The 16948-nt window shown below is 42.1% G+C and overlaps 1 protein-coding gene across 3 annotated transcripts in view; it reads left to right on the top strand.

Moving 5' to 3' along the window:
• The window catches only part of MAPRE2 (microtubule associated protein RP/EB family member 2), a 158264-nt gene that overhangs the window by 44102 nt on the left and 97214 nt on the right, over positions 1-16948 (top strand). The window lies entirely within an intron of this gene.

A 16948-nucleotide genomic window follows, 5' to 3' on the forward strand; every position in this document is an offset into this window, starting at 1 on the left:
GCAAAGCATACAGAATGGAAATATTTCGTACTATGTGAAGGCTACAAGTTTATATTCCTTATATTCCTCCCCTGAGATCCCTGGTGGTAGTGGCCACCAATGAGAGAGATTGCCAGTGACAATTGGGCACAACACCTAAGGCAAAGGAACAAAAAAGTTAGACCTGTTTTGGCCAGAAGGCCTATTTACACAGGAGGACTACAGCTTTCAAACCACTATCTCAAGAGCTTAAAGTTTCACATGGTATCCCTGGCTTCCATCATTCCCTCTCTGCATCTGGGGGACTGATATGACACCCTCAGTTTAAAGGACACTTATTTCCACATATCATTTCTCCCCCCCACCCCAGGCCACAGAAGGTTCCTAAGATTTGGTAATGTACTTGGTTCACAATGAGTTTGCGGTGCTTCCATTTGGCCTGTCAGCCACTCCACAGGTTTTCACCAAACATATGGCAGTGGTGGTGGCTTTTCTCAAGAAACGGAGTGCACATCTCTCAAGGACTAGCTAGTTAGTGGCCAGTCCAGAGCTTAAGTGGAATCCAACATCCATCTCATCCAATCAACCTTCCAGGCCCTTCGTCTACCAATTAACACCCAGAAATTCACCCTTGTCCTGATGCAGAGGATAGAGTACATCAATGCAGTTCTTGACTTCGTTCAGAAAGACACTTGCTTCCGGAAGACCATTTTTGAGCAGTCACGGTCTTGATAAATCCCATCCAGTCACGATTGCTTGAAAATGTCTGTTTTTCTGGGCCACATGGCATATGCATTTGCGTAGTGTAACATGTAAGGCTGTGTCTCAGACCTTTCCAAACATGGCTGGCCATGGTGTATTCACATTCACAGCATCTGGATTCAGTGCTTACTGTGCCTGCTCAAGTCCTCGATTTACTGACTCGGTGGCTGAACTAACACATGGTCTGTGTAGGAGTGATCTTTTCATGGTCCCAACCATCAATGTCTCTAGTCTCACACATCAGCACTGGGCTGGGGAGCCCACTTAGGGTCCCTCAAGACTCAAGGTCTGTTGTCCCCAGAAGAGTGCTCTCTCCATCTCGGTGTCAGAGCTCAGGCTGGTCCACCTAGCCTGCCAACTATTCCTGCCCCATATTACGAACAAAGTCGTTTGGGTTCTCAGACAGTGCAACTACCGTGTTCTACATCAACAGGCAGGGCGGAGCTCACTCCTCCCTGCCCCATGTCAGAAAGCAATCCAGCTGTGGGATTCTGCATAACCCATTCAATCCATCTCAAGGTGTTGGACCTCCTGGGAGCACAGAACCAGCTGGTGGCTCACCTCAGCAGGTCTTACTCTCACCATGGATGGTCCCTTTGGCCAGACATCAGAAGGGACATTTTCCAGCTGTGGGGGATTCCCCTTATAGACTTGTTTGCTACCTGCAACATCAGTAAATGCCTCCACTTCTCTTCCCTGTGAGGCCACAGCTCAGGATCTCTTATGGTCACCTTCCTGCTATCATGAGTAGATCACCTGTATTATGCTTTTCTTCCTACCCTGATGATACACAAGGTTCTGATGAAAATCAAGCGGGATCGGGCACAGATCATTCTCATAGGCCCAGGATGGTCCAAACAGCATTGGTTCACCACTCTGTTAGGCCTCTCAATGGAAACCCTGCTCCTGCTTCTGCTACACCCAGACTTCATCTCCCAAGACCATGGTCAGTTGCTCCATCTGAACCCCAGCTCTCTTCATCTGATGGCCTGGAAGCTCCATAGATGAATCCTCAGGAGCAAGCTTGCTTGGAGCAAGTCCATAGAGTTCTGGTAGGCAGTAGAAAACCCTCTACTAGGACCACTTACCTTTGAAACTGGAAGCCATTCTCCATCTGGTCCTCCCAACTCGGAGTTCCACCCACGCAATCCCCGTTGCAACTCATATTGGAGTACTTTTTGCATCAGAAACAACAGGGTTTGGCTATTTCTTCAGTCAAGGTCCACCTAGCAGCAATATCTGCCTTCCAACCCTGGGTCAACAACTGGTCTGTCTTTTCCCCCATTCGAGCCACTGGCAACATGTTCATTGGTGCACCTCTCCTGGACAGTGGCCTTCTTAGTGGCCATCCCCTCAGCCAGAAGGGTTTGAGATCTGTGCCCTCATATCAGAGCCCCCATATATGATCATCTTTAAAGATAAGGTGCTGCATCCGTAGCTGGCATTCCTCCCGAAAGTGGTTTCACAATTCCATTGCAGTCAAGCGATCTTTCTACCAGTTTTCTTCCTGAAGCCACATGCAAACAGGGAGGAGCAACGTCTACACTCCTTGGATGTTAGAATGCCAGGTCATGTCCATTTACAAAGAATCAAGCCATTTCACAGATCAACCCAGCTGTTCATAGCAATAGCAAACAGGATGAAAGGCCTTTCCACCTCCGCCTTGAGAATCTCGTCCTGGATTACACTGTGTACATTGCAAGCTGGTTGGCATTCTGCCTCCAGCTAACCTAACTGCTTATTCCACAAGATTGCTGGCCTCCTCCACTGTATTCCTAGCACAAGTTCCATAGAAAAAATAGCATGGAATATCAGGGTTGGAAGGGACCTCAGGAGGTCATCTAGTCTAACCCCCTGCTCAAAGCAGGACCAATCCCCAGACAGATTTTTGCCTCAAATTGCCCCCTCAAGGTTTGAACTCTTGGTTTAGCAGGCCAATGCTCAAACCACTGAGCTATTCCTCCCCCCTCCTTCCTATTCAAGACCTCTGTAGGGCAGCAACCTGGTCCTTTGGTGCACATGTTCTCAATGCCCTATGCCATCACTCAGCAGGCCAGATATAATACTGATTTTGGTCATGCAGTCAACTTGTTCTTGAACTTTGCCCACCTCCTATGCAGCTTCTTGAGAGTCACCTACACTGGAATAGACATCTGCAAGCACTCGAAGAAAAAACTGTTACTAACCTTTCTGTAACTGTTATTCTTTGAGATGTGTTATCAGAGTCAGCTGGTAAGAATAAACTGAGGGGGCACAGGGTCGGCAAGGCCCTTTATTTGGGTTCTGTGAGTGTGCAGCACCAGAGAATGCTGGAGCCGACCCGATGGACACCACTAAGGGAAAAAACTCCAGCAACTGTGCTCAGGGTGCGAACCCCTGCTTTGGAATGGACATGTACAACACCTCTTGAAGAACAGTTGCAGAAAGGTTAGTAATCATGATTTTTTTGGTTATATTAGCAGATTGAAGTGTATTATTGATACTTGCTTTTAATAAGCATGTTATATCCTTTTGTTGCTCATGTGGCTGTTCTGTGGTAGGAATGTTAGACTTGTAACACAGAGCTGGGAGTCAGGAGACCTGGGGTTTACCCCTGGCTATGGCACAAGTTTGCTTTGTGATTAAAGGAAGTCCTTGTGACCTGAGAGGCATAGGGCTTTAATAGGCGCCGTAGTTGCTCAGCCCCTCTGAGAACCAGGTCATTAACATCTATGTTTGTTTTCGCATCTGTAAAATGAAGATAACTGCCCAAGGGATGTTGAGGTGAAGTTCATTATTCTTTGTAAAGTACTAAAGATGAAAGCACTAAGAAAAAATTGCACAACAATGTTGTGTAATTTCTTGATAGTGTAATTTAGTGAGATCCAGGGAGTGGAACACTTGCTGTAAGTTCCTTTTTCTTCAGAGAGAATATGTAATACTGTGACATATGGAAGTGGAAATTGTCTGTAATATTTTTTTTAATCCTAGGCATGCCTCAGTTTCCCTCTGTATGTTGCATGGCTACCCAGGGGGTGCCAAAGGGTTAACACTGCTCCTGGAACAGTGCAGGAGACAGTGGCACCTCCCTGTCTGTGTAAAATGAATAGTAATTAAATAACTGGCTCAAACCAACCCAAATCAACAGAGGGTTCAGCAAGACAGACACCCCAATGACTGAACAATCAAAATCTAACAGGAAACCCCAGCAGATAGGTCTTGTGAACTGAGCTGGAGAACAAGGTGTCAGGTGACTAGAAGAAGGAGCTGATATTTTGGAGGGACTCAGGAACCCAGCCATGAGGGGACATGGGGAGAGAGCCAGAGATGGAGTCCACCATAGCTTGGCTGGCTCATCATGACATTGGCTTGGCCAGGATGGGCTGGCTTCAGCTCACCCCTCTGTGCTAACCTAAAGACTTTCAGATTGTGTGCCAGGTGACTAAAAAATGGTTAACTTGTTGTGAAAAAGACTGTCACTGTCAATACTCACTGAGAACAGTGTGCCCTGAAGGGGGAAAGTAACAGCCTCCCATGGGATTCTGGCTCTCTGAGAGACAGGGATTGCTGGTGCCGAAGGCCCAATCTCTGAGTCTTGGAGACTATGGGTTTGGGCCTGTGGAAGTGTGTGGGTTCTTGGGGCCCAGCACATTAAAGGAGTCACTCCCAGGAGACTGGGTACAGGCTGGGGCATAGACCAGACCTGGTGACTCTGACAAATGCTTGTTGTACTAACAACATAAGAAAACTGCTCATGGAATTCTTTGTTCACAGTAAGGAAGTAATCACTTAAAGTGCCAGCCTTCTATCTTCATTTTTCTTAAGCAGTGATGTTACAGATTCTTGACAGGGGTTGGCAAATGTAATGCTCATTGTGTTAGGTTACAATTCCTGTGCGGCTCTAACTCACAGGAGTCCTACCACTGACTCTAGACATGTTAGTATTGTATGCTGGGCCAGCTTCTAATGATCGAATTTTACTCAGAGATGCATGTAACAGTTTTATTGAACAATTCCAAAGTGTTTACATTTCCTCTGCTCCTTATGTAGACTTTGTACACATGCAACAGGTATTTGTGTGAGGGATTAAATTTATTTTACTGTGTGCATAAATGAAATGGCCATTAACTGCAAAACATTTCACAATCAGAATCTTGCAATGTACTAGGAACAGAGAATTACCAGTCCCAAGAGACAGCATTCACTTTTTTGGAATCCATTGTGTAACATAAGGGCCAACTCATTATTTCAATTCAACAAGTGAGTTACAGCATTAAGATGATTACTTGGTGTATGTTACCTTGTTGGCAGGCAAGTGCAGGGCCGCCCAGAGGATTCAAGAGGCCTGGGGCAAAGCAATTTCAGGGGCCCTTTCCCCTCAAAAAAAGTTGCAATACTATATAATACTATATTCTCGTGGGGGGGGGCCTTGTGGGGCCTGGGGCAAATTGCCCTACTTGTCCCTCCCCCCTCCCCCCCCGGGCAGCGCAGGGCAAGTGAGATGTAGGGATGCCAGACTCACATTTTGGAAAAGTTCTCCCTTCTTTGTCACACAAAGCTAACTAACTTTTTTTAAACCATTGCCTGGTGAAAGTGCCAGTTGGCTTAAAAGTCTCTCAGAGAACGTGTTTATCTCCCATTGAAGGACACAAGACATGACTTCATGCAGCTTCTTAAATCAGAAGACCAATGCCACTTATCTGTTCTGATTTTTTTCCTTTTGCACTTTTCCAGCTCCAACTTGGGCTACTTAAGGATAAAATTTAGTGTTTAGGAAGTGGAGAGCAGTTCTAAAATTCCTTAACAGTTTGAAATCCATCATGAGTCCTTTTTATACTTTACCTTCTCCCCCTGCCAGATATTCTCTGCTGTTCCCTCAGGCTTCCAGCCTGATGCCACGTTTATTTTATAGATTCGTTTTATTTTGTCAAATGTAGATTTTTGTAGAAATGAATAAAATCTGTACAACCTAAAAATTGGACCAAAGCTCAAAACAAGAACCTCTCTAGAACATCCCAGCTGCCTCCCACCCAATCAAGCTCTTCTCATCCCCAGAAAAAGCCTGAGAATCTAGATTACCTGAGTTACCCTCCCACCCCTAAAGATGGTCGTCAGGTATGTCTACACTGCAGTAAAACACCCATAGAGGGAAAGGTCCCAGAGCCTGGGCTTCAGCCTGATCCTTAACATCTATCCTCCAATTTTACAACCCAAACCCTGTGAGCCTGAGCCAGCTATAGGTGTTTTATTGCAGTGTAGATGTACCCTTCATGTTGAGTACCATCCTCAAATTTTGGACGCTGGTAAACCAAAGTGAGGAAGCTAGTTCCAGCGTAGAGGACTCCTCCCTGCAAACACACTGGGCTGGACTCCGCTATTATGCCAGCATAAATGTGGAGCAACTCTGCACTTTGCAGTGGAGTAAAACTGGTATAAATAAGATGGGAATCAGGGTCCTGTGTCCAGTCCTTTTCCATTTACAATGAGGGACAGAGGGAAAGTTACTGCCTCAGTTGATCTCAGCCCATTTATGACTTTATAGGTCAAAATCAGCACTTTTTAAAATTGTACCTCGAATTCAGCTGAAATCAAATGAATACCACTGAACACAGGTGTAATATGCCCCTATAAGAATTCCATTGATTGTTGCTATGTCTGGAGGTAATGCAAGTAAGAGAATCCTTTTTAATTTCTCATACTGAACTTTCCTTCACTGGGTGTGTTCTGCTGTACTGTATAGTGCTTTCAGCTGATGGCTTTATAATGTTCTTAAGTAGCTGGTGAAGTGTTTATTCAGAAGAACACACCGGATATTTGGTGCAGACTTCTTATAATTGGATAAGCAGGAGAGGTTTAGTGTACACTGAAGGTTGTATCTTTCTAGACCATATCTGAGGGTGGTTTTTAGCTAAAGGACTCTTTGGCTTTATGGCCCAGTGGTGCTCAAGTTGGCTTGGGGAATGTCTAATTAAACATAATCTTTTCCATAACTTGTTTTCTTCAGCCATGTTAATTGAAGCATAGTGTTTTATCTTGTGATTCATTGTATGGTGATGCATTTACCTTCTGCTGCTAATAATCTGAGTAAATATTTCTAGTTTGGGGGAGTATCTCCAGAATGTAATAACTTAGTGTAAAAATGCTTTTAATGTTGACAGTTTTCTGTAACTGTCTGTGTCCAAAATGTTTGGATCTGTTCATGTTTGGATCCACTGATTTTTGTGGTAACTAAAGGATGGCTGCTGCTAAAAAGCATAGGTTTCCACAGGCTACGGGGCAGAGCGTTAGCATGTGTATGAATTCCTTACTATGGGTCAGATCTTCAGCTGAGCTCATTTGAAAAGCAAGCTTTAAGTGGCAAGCAGCTGAGTCTTTCCTGTTACTTTTCCTTACAGACACAGAACATTTTTTTAAAATACGAAACCTGACCCCTGGAATTTCAGTATGCCCCATCTTTACAAAAAATAGAGATTGATTCCCTCATGGTAATATGGTCCATGCACATCGTGTCCTTGGCAGCCTGCTTTCTCCAGAGCAAACAAATAATTAAGGTCTATCCGGGGGCCTCCTTCCTTATCTACAAGGTAGCTGGAGGGATAAGGAACTGTTTAGTAAATCGCATGCTATATTTCTTTTTCTGCATAATGCCAGAAATAGAATTTACCATTTTGGTATGGTAGTGTTTTTAAACCTAATGTGACAAACATTAAGGAATAGAGCAAGTACCCAAGGGGATTTTATCGGTCCTATGCAAGCCAATAAAGTTCATAAAAGGTCTAGGATCTGAATTTTCACTCCAACCACTTTAACATCACCACTGGATTGTCCCTTTGAGTTAATCAGAGTGATGCTGGTCACACGTCATGGAAAAATGAGAGCTGAGTAGTTCTCTCTGCATAACCTAGTTTAGCATGAATTTAAGCCACACAGTATATCACATCTGATTTGGTGTGCTCAGTATGTTGGTAACACTATTGTCAACTGCTATTAATTCCTCTAAAGTAAGCATTTATGTAACTTATGCGCTTATGTGTAATGTATGTCATTAAATCAGTACAGTATTCTAATCTATTGTAATCTGGCATAAATCTATGCCCCATTATACAGATGTACAATCATATTTGTCTATTTCACACTTCAGTTAGGTGACATCTTATTGTGGGCTCCCTAACACAATAACAATTTTCTTTAACTATTTAGTAAATAGAAAACATCAACAGAAATTTTACATTCTAAATAGATATTTGGAAAGAAAATATACATCCTGATTCAGCCTAACTTTAAATATGTATTATAAGTGAATAGTTCTACTAAGGTTAGTGGAACTACTCATGTACTTAAAAATGAAATATATGCCTAAGTAGCTTATCAGGTGTAGCTGAACAGTTAAGATGTGTCCATGCCTTACTGAGTAACCATGATTTTATTCTTGTAATCTTGTCCTAAACCTTCTCTTCCCCATTTATCACATCTTTTTTACATGTATTTAGCGTGTAAGCTCTTTCAAGCAGGGGCATCTCTACAGGTTTGAAAAATACCCAACACGAGGGTGCTAAAAGATAATTTTAAAAATAATTTTCTGAACTTTCATTTTGCTTTAAAATGTCTCAGTTGGTTTTTCTTCAGATAACTGTTCATTCCCTTGTAGTGAATTCAAAGAAAACAAGAGTGACTGTTGAATGAACTAAGGAAATTGCATTGATCGGAAGTTCAGTGCATTGTTGCTTTACAAGTGACTGAGATGTTACCATCTAACACTTCATATGAAATTATCTTGATCTCACTCCACTTCCCAATGGGCAATTGTCCATATCACAACATTGGTCATAAAACCTAGCACTAACTGGCACCTTTGGTTGCCTTAGCAGAGAGGCCAAAGATTGAATGGGTATGTAGCTGGAGTTTGATCTCTAGTGATTAGTGGTGAGTTCTACAGGCTGGAGTTGAGGCACATTATGAAGATGGTGCAGGAAAGTTTATACTCTGATGTCCTTACCTTTTAAAGACACCATAATAGAGGCTCAACTTAAATGTATACCCCCAAATTAAAAAACATGGAGAACTAAAAAAACTGCCACCATGGCTAAACAACACAGTAAAATAAGCTGCGAGAGGCAAAAAGACATCCTTTAAAAAGTAGAAGTTAAATCTGAGTGAGGAAAATAGAAAGGAGCATAAACTCTGGCAAGTGAAGTGTAAAAATATAATTAGGAAGGCCAAAAAAGAATTTGAAGAACAGCTAGCTAAAGACTCAAAAAGTAATAGGAATTTTTTTTTAAGTACATCAGAAACAAGAAGCCTGATAAACAACCAGGGGGGCTACTGGAGAATCAAGAAGGTAAAAGAGCAATCAAGGCTGAGGATATGAGGGAGATCCCCAAGGCTGAGCCATTATTTGTAGGTGGCAAACCTGAGGAACTGTCCCAGATGGATGTGTCATTAGAGGAGGTTTTGGAACAAATTGATAAACTAAACAATAATAAGTCACCAGGACCAGATGGTATTCACCCAAGAGTTCTGAAGGAACTCAAATGTGAAGTTGCAGAACTACGAACTTTGGAAAGTAACCTGTCCTTTTAGAGCCTTCTCTACCAGATGACTGGAGGATAGCTAATGTGTTGCCAGTTTTTTTTAAAAGGCTCTTGAGGCGATTCCAGCAATTACAGGCTGGTAAGCCTAACTTCAGTACCAAGCAAATGGGTTGAAACTAGAGTAAAGAACAGAATTATCAGATTAACACAATTTGCTGGGGAACAGTCAACGTGGTTTTTGTAAAGGGAAATGTTGCCTCACCAATCTACTATAATTTTTTGATGGGATTAAGCATGTGGACAAGGTGGATCCAGTGGATACAGTGTACTTAGATTTTCAGAAAGCCTTTGACAAGGACCTCACCAAAGGCTCTTAAGCAAAGTAAGCTGTCATGGGATAAGCGGGAAGATTCTCTCATGGATTGGTAACAGGTTAAAAGATAAGAAACAAAGGGTAGGAATAATTGATCAGTTTTCACAGTGGAGAGCAGGGGCAGCTCTGTGTTTTTTGCCGCTATATGCACGGCAGTCAGGCAGCCTTTGGTGGCGTTTCTGTGGGGGGGTCCGCCGGTCACGCGGATTTGGTGGCAGTTCTGCGGTTGATCTGCCAGTCCCACGCCTTCAGCGTACTTGCCGCCAAATTACCGCTGAAACTGTGGGACCAGTGGACCTCCCACAGAAACGCCATCAAAGGCTGCCTGATTGCTGCCCTCAGAGCGACCAGCAGGCCGCCCCCCACAGCTTGCTGCCCAGGCACGTGCTTGTGCTGGTGCCTGAAGCCGCCCCTGGTGGAGAGAGGTATCCCTCAGGGGTCTGTACTAGGACAGTTCTATTCAACATTCATAAATCTAGAAAAAGGGGTAAACAGTGAGGTGGCAAAATTTGCAGATGATACAAAACTACTCAAAATAGTTAAAACTCAGGCAGACTGTGAGGAGCTACAAAGGGATCTTGCGAAACTGGGTGACTGGGCAACAGAATGGCAGATGAAATTCAGTGTTGATAAATGCACACTGGAAAACATAATCCCAACTATACATATATAATTATGGGGTCTAAATTAGCTGTTAACACTCAAGAAAGAGATCTTGGAGTCATTGTGGATAGTTCTCTGAAAACATCCAGTCAATGGGCAGCAGCAGTCAAAAAAGCAAACAGAATGTTGGGAATCATCAAGAAAGACATAATAAAACAGAAAATATCATAGTGCCTCTATATAAATCCATGGTATTCCCACATCTTGAATACTGCATGCAGATGTGCCCCATCTCATTAAAGATATATTGGAATTGGAAAAGGTTCAGAAGAGGACAACAGAAATGATTAGGGGTATGGAACAGCTTCCATGTCATGAGAGATTAATAAGATTGGGACTTTTCAGCTTGGAAAAGAGACGACTAAGGGAGGATATAGTAGAAGTCTATAAAATCATTACTGGTGTGCAGAACATAAATAAGGAAATGTTATTTACTCCGTTTCGTAACACAGGAACTAGGGGTCACAAAAAAATGAAATTAATAGGTAGCAGGTTTCAAACAAACAAAAGGAGGGATTTCTTCATACAATTCACAATCAACCTGTGAAACTCTTTGCCAGAGGGTGTTGTGAAGGCCAAGGCTATAATAGGATTAAAAAAAGAACTAGATAAATTCATGGAGGATAGGTCCATCAGTGGTTATCCAGGATGGGCAGGGATGGTGTCCCTAGCCTCTGTTTTGCCCGAAGCTGGGAATGCGTGATGGGATGGATCACTTGATGATTACCATGACAGTCGATTAATCATAGTTAACTCATCCAATTAACTCAAAAAAAATTAATTGTGATTAATCACAGTTTTAATCCCATTGTTAAACAATAGAATACCAATTGAAATGTATTAAATCTTTTGGATGTTTTTCTACATTTTCAAATATATTGATTTCAATTACAACACAGAATACAGAATGTATAGTGTTTGCACTGTAAAAATGATAAAAGAAATCGTATTTTTCAATTCACCTCATACAAGTACAGTACCATAGTGCAATCTCTTTATCATGAAAGCGCAGCTTACAAATGTAGATTTTTTTTGTTTTGTTTTTGTTACATAACTGCACTCAAAACAAAACAAAGTAAAACTTTACAGCCTACAAGTCCACTCAGTCCTATTTCTTGTGCAGCCAATTGTTAAGAGAAACAAGTTTGTTTACATTTACGGAAAATAATGCTGCCTGCTTCTTATTTACAGTGTCACCTGAAAGTGAGAACAGACATACCACATGGTACTTTTGTTGCTGGCATTGCAAGGTATATTTACTTGCCAGATATGCTAAAGATTCGTATGCCCTTTCATGCTTTGGCCTCCATTCCAGAGGACATGCGTCCATGCTGATGATGGATTCTGCTTGATAACTATCCAAGGCAGTTCAGATCAACGCATGTTCATTTTCATCATCTGAGTCAGATGTCACTAGCAGAAGGTTGATTTTCTTTTTTGGAGGTTCAGGTTTTGTAGTTTCCACATCGGAGTGTTGCTCTTCTAAGACTTCTGAAAGCGTGCGCCACACCTCATCCCTCTCAGATTTTGGAAGGCGCTTCAGATTCTTAAATCTTGGGTCCAGTGCTATAGCTATCTTTAGAAATCTCACTTTGGTACCTTTTGCATTTTGTCAGATTTGCAGTGAAAGTGTTCATTTTAAGACAAACATGCTGGGCCATCATCCGAGCCTGCTATAACTTGAAATATATGGCAGAATGCGGATAAAAGAGCAGGAGACATACAATTCTGTTCGAAGGAGTTCAGTCACAAATTTAATTAATGCATTACTTTTTTAACGAAGAAGTAAGATTGAGTGGACTTGTGGGCTCTGAAGTTTTACATTTTTATTTTTGAATGCAGTTATTTTGTACATAACTCTACATTTGTAAGTTCAACTTTCATGATAAAGAGATTGTACTATAGTACTTGTATTAAGTGAATTGAAATATACTATTTTTACAGTGCAAATATTTATAATAAAAATAATTATAAAGTGAGCACTGTACACTTTGTATTCTGTGTTGTAATTGAAATCAATATATTTGAAAATGTGGAAAACATCCAAAAATATTTATATAAATAGTATTCTATTATTAATCACAATTAATTTTTTTAATTGCTTGATAGCTCTAATAATTACCTGTTCGGTTCATTCCCTCTGGGGCACCTGGCATTGGCCACTGTTGGAAGACAAGATACTGGGCTAGATGGACCTTTGGTCTGACCCAGTATGGCTGTTCTTATGTATCAATCTGTAGATAAATAGATGATGTCAAGCCAGATCTACTTTAGGGAAGTTTTTTGCTGGTATAGCTATACTGGCAGTGGCAACCCCTCCTAGTACAGATGCAACAAAAAAAGTGCTGCTGCCTACATAGCTTATAGTTCTTCACTTAAGCTATATTCACAAAAGTACTTTTTTGCCAGTATAACTTCATCTATACCAAGGCTTAGCCAGTATAAAATGTTGCCAAAAAATCACCCTGTAACCAACGTTGCTGCACTGGCAAGTTTCTTGTGTAGGCCTGTCCTTGGTTTTCTCATAATAAAAGATGGTCTAAAGCAGGGGCGGGCAAATTTTTTGGCCTGAGGGCTGCATTGGGTTTCGTAAATTGTATGGAGGACCGGTTAGAGGAGGGGGTTGTGGCCCGGCCCCCACCTCCTATCTGCCCCCCCCCAGGACTCCTACTCCATCCAACCCCCACATGCCCTGATGGCCCCTCTGGGACCGCTGCCCCTGGAACTCCCACCCCTGACTACCCTCTGCTGCCCCATCCAACCCCCCTCCTTCCTGACTGCCCCCCCAGGACCCTTGCCCCTATTCAACCCTGTTTCCCACCCCGACCCCTATCCACACCCCTGCTCCCTGACCACCACCCTGAACTCCCCTGCCCTCTATCCAACCCCCATGCTCCCTGCCCCCTTACCGTGCTGCCTGGAGCACCAGTGGCTGGCGGCGCTACAGCCACGCTGCCCGGCTAGAGCTGGGTCATGCCACCACTGCCACCACCACCACTCAGCACAGAGCACTGGGTCAGGCTGGGCTCTGCAGCTGCGCTGCCCCAGGAGCTCACAGCCCCGCCGCCCAGAGCATTCCGCTGGTGGTGGAGTGAGCTGAGGCTGCAGCGGAGGGGCTAGGGTAGCCTCCCAGGCCAGGAGCTCAGGGGCTTGGCAGGATGGTCCTGCAGGTCGAATGTGACCCATGGGCCATAGTTTGCCCACCTCTGATCTAAAGCCTTGATTAAAGTATGTTTGAGGTATTTCTAAAACCAAAAGTGTTTGTTTCTTTAAGGGCTTAATATCTCATTTTTTTTGTTTTGGGGGATTTTTTGTTTGGTTTTGTTGTTTAGCCATCCACACTGTGGCTTTTGATAGTAGTAATGAGACAAAGAGCACTAACTAGAATGGAGCTGAGAGTTCTGAGCAGAAAGAAGCAAACAGTGTTTTGAAAAATATTATGTCTTGGTTGTTGTGCTCTTTGCTGCTAGGCAGGAGAGCTGGGTTTCAATTACCATTCACGCACTCCATCCCTATGCTGGTATTAGTAAGAATGTAGAATGCTGACAAGAGACTTGTATTGGCTTTAGTGACTTGCTGGCTGGTTAAAATGTAGTATGATTGGACTTGCATCCCAGTCTCTACTCAGAAGTAATGTAGTCCCTTGTGGCGGGAATTAAGAGGGACATGGAGTGGAATCTCCGAGGATGCAGTACATAGGGATGGTGGTAGAAGGAAAAGCTTGAGCATTAATCAGGCTTTCCAGGTTCTTTTGCTTTGCTTAATTAGTGGCAATAGTATCCATTTTTCGTTTTAATTAAAAAGTGCATTTGGATCTTCATTGGTGATCAGGGGTGCTGGAACAATTTTTATAGTTGGGGTGCTGAGAGCTATTGAACCAAACTGTAAACCCTGTATATAATGGAAACCACTTCAAGCCACTGAGTGCAGCAGCACCCCTAGTTCCAGCATCTGTGTTGGTGATGATAGAAATGTAGGATTTTTGACTTGACCTACATTCTTAAAGCTGCATTTCTGTTTGTGTGTTTACTAAATGTGAAAGCTATAAATAAAATCAGCAAGGAATGGTACAGCCATTTCATAACTCCTATGGCTTACTAGCTTTGTTCTCTGTCAGTCTAGATCTAAGGAATTCTTTGCAGAGAACTATGAATGTGGGAGGAGGAAACCTACAAGATGATTTACTGTACTTGTAGTGGTTAGCTTGCTGTACCTACAAAATGAGTTATATTTGTAGCACATGCGGTGTTTCCAAATGGAGACTTAGCCAGCCAGGCTGAAGGACTGTCATGCATATAGGACACAAATCACTCCCCCCAATGTTTCCCCGATTGCATTAGATAAGATGTAGAAACACTGTTCTGTAAACAAATGAAAAACTGTAGTCCTGTCCAGACCTGGCACAGCCTGCAAAGGGAAACTAGATCTCTGGCCAATTGAATTGAACTGGAATCCTAATGTGAACACACTTAAGAGAGAGAAATAATGCTGTAATGTTGTCTTCATCTGCTCTTCTCTGTGCTGTAGCTTTGTCAGTGCATGTTTTAAGCTATTTTGGTGACCTCAATAAAGCAGCCTCTGTTCTTTGCTGTTGGTGAAGAAATAAAAATGCTTTTACAAGTTAGAGGTGGCTGAATGTTTTACTGCTTTCTGGTTTGATGGATCAGATAGGAATGTCTGGCAGCCAAAGACCTGCTACAAATTATTTTTATATTGTCTATCACTATATAGCAGCTTTTGCATCTGCATTATCTCATGTACTTCTGAGGCACCTGTGAGCTGTTTGGCAGCATTTATTTGTTTAAAAAAAAGGCACAGAAAAATGTAACAATGCTAAATATGAATGTGTTGTCTTTCCCGTGTTATTTCACGTCCATTACCAATTTAACAATGGGAGTATTCTTCAATCAAGTGTGGGGACATAAGGTAACTGGGAATATCCTGGGACTGGTAATTGAAAAGTCTTCCACCTCTGTTTCCAGTTCAAATCCGTGTGAATCCATAGTGAAAGTTCCCATCTGTCAGTTCAGTGGCCTGTAAGGGGTCGGTGGTCTCAGTTGAGTTCCTCAGAGATAGATGCCTACATTACAAAATTCACCACCATAACTTGAGTAGGCTTCCCTTCAGCACAGTCGGTTGTTTTGTTCTGTGATTGAGCTTCTGCCAAATTAGCTATACTTGAACTTCTCTGGATTTTTTTAAAAAACATCACTTTATACAAAGGTGCAACTCTATAAACTAAGGTAATTTTTCCCCTAAGCATCAAATCCATCTGAAAGGTCACAAACCAACTATATTTAATCAGTGCATGAATTTTACTTTGAGGAAAGGGGAAATTGCTAACCCTGTCAGAAAATATAAATTTGGCCAGAGTCTGTGTTTATGATAGCTGAGAAAGCTGTGAGGTTTTTATTAAATCTTCTGTCACTGAGATCTAATCACTTACAGATATATCTCTTGATTTCCACTTGATCAAACACTTGATTTTTAAAGGGTAAATATAAGTGTTTTGTTTAATTTTGAAGCCAAAAATATCATGAGGTATCTGCCCAATTACTCATTACTCTTTTCCAACTCCCAGCCTTGAGTTTCCATAGACCTAATTAAAAGAGACTGTCCTCCCACACAGTTCAATGCACACTTGCTTATGTTCATTTTAGAGAAGAGCCAGAGAAACTCATTTAAATGGTTTGATTTTGGTTAACATATGTGTGAACCATCATGGTTTAACCTCTCATAATGGTGGGTGCCCAATTAAGCTTTTAATCTACTTGTATAGAAATGAATACTACTTGTTAAAATACATATTATTTAAAGTCAAAGCTCATTTTCCTTACTACCTTAGAAATGTGAAAATATGCAGGGAAGTTTTAACTATCTGTGAATATGCAGAGTAGTTTAAGGGGCAAAAGAGCCTGGGGGATAGGGAACTGTTTCTGAACTGTGGGGTAGAAGGGAAGGAAGAGGTACTTAACATGGCTATTTGCATAACTGCTAATTCTATTAGCAATGCTAGTTATTCAGTAGTCTCTCGCCATATGTTGGCACCATTTCCCCTTTTTTACCCTCCCCCAACAAGATTTTTAAAAAATGGAAGCCATCAAATTGTTTTAGTACATACTCTAAAATTGGGAGAAATTTGGAAACTTAAAAATTAAGCTTAAAATGTTCATTTAAGCATGGTCTCAGATGAAGCTATAGGACACAAAATAGTGGATAGGGTCTCAAACCTGTTACAGGTTTAGGGGGAAATCCAGACTGAGTAGCAGAGAGGAGAGGAAAGCAACTACAGGTCTGGGTACTGGGAAGGCATTAAACGTAGACCTTTATAATACTTTATAGAGTGGGGCTCAATTCTGATATGCAGTTACATAATAACGTATATTTAAATACAGCCCCTTTCCAATAAGGGTCAGATCTACTTTCTATTTAAATAAAAAAAAAAACCCTCAAAAGGGGCAACGTTTTAAATGAGGAGAAGAAAGAGGAAATATTCGCGTTACTGCACATCAAATATGGCATGCATATTAAAATAGAAAAATACTGGGGGGAAATAAGGTGGATGTGTGAGCGTGTGCGCACTGTTTTCACGTTTGGATTTTATCACTACCAGCTGGGCATCGTGTGCGACTATTGTGAGGCTTCCATGCTAATTCCGGAA

This window comes from Gopherus flavomarginatus, chromosome 2, assembly GCF_025201925.1.
Source record: "Gopherus flavomarginatus isolate rGopFla2 chromosome 2, rGopFla2.mat.asm, whole genome shotgun sequence".
In the NCBI taxonomy this organism is placed as follows: domain Eukaryota; kingdom Metazoa; phylum Chordata; order Testudines; family Testudinidae; genus Gopherus; species Gopherus flavomarginatus.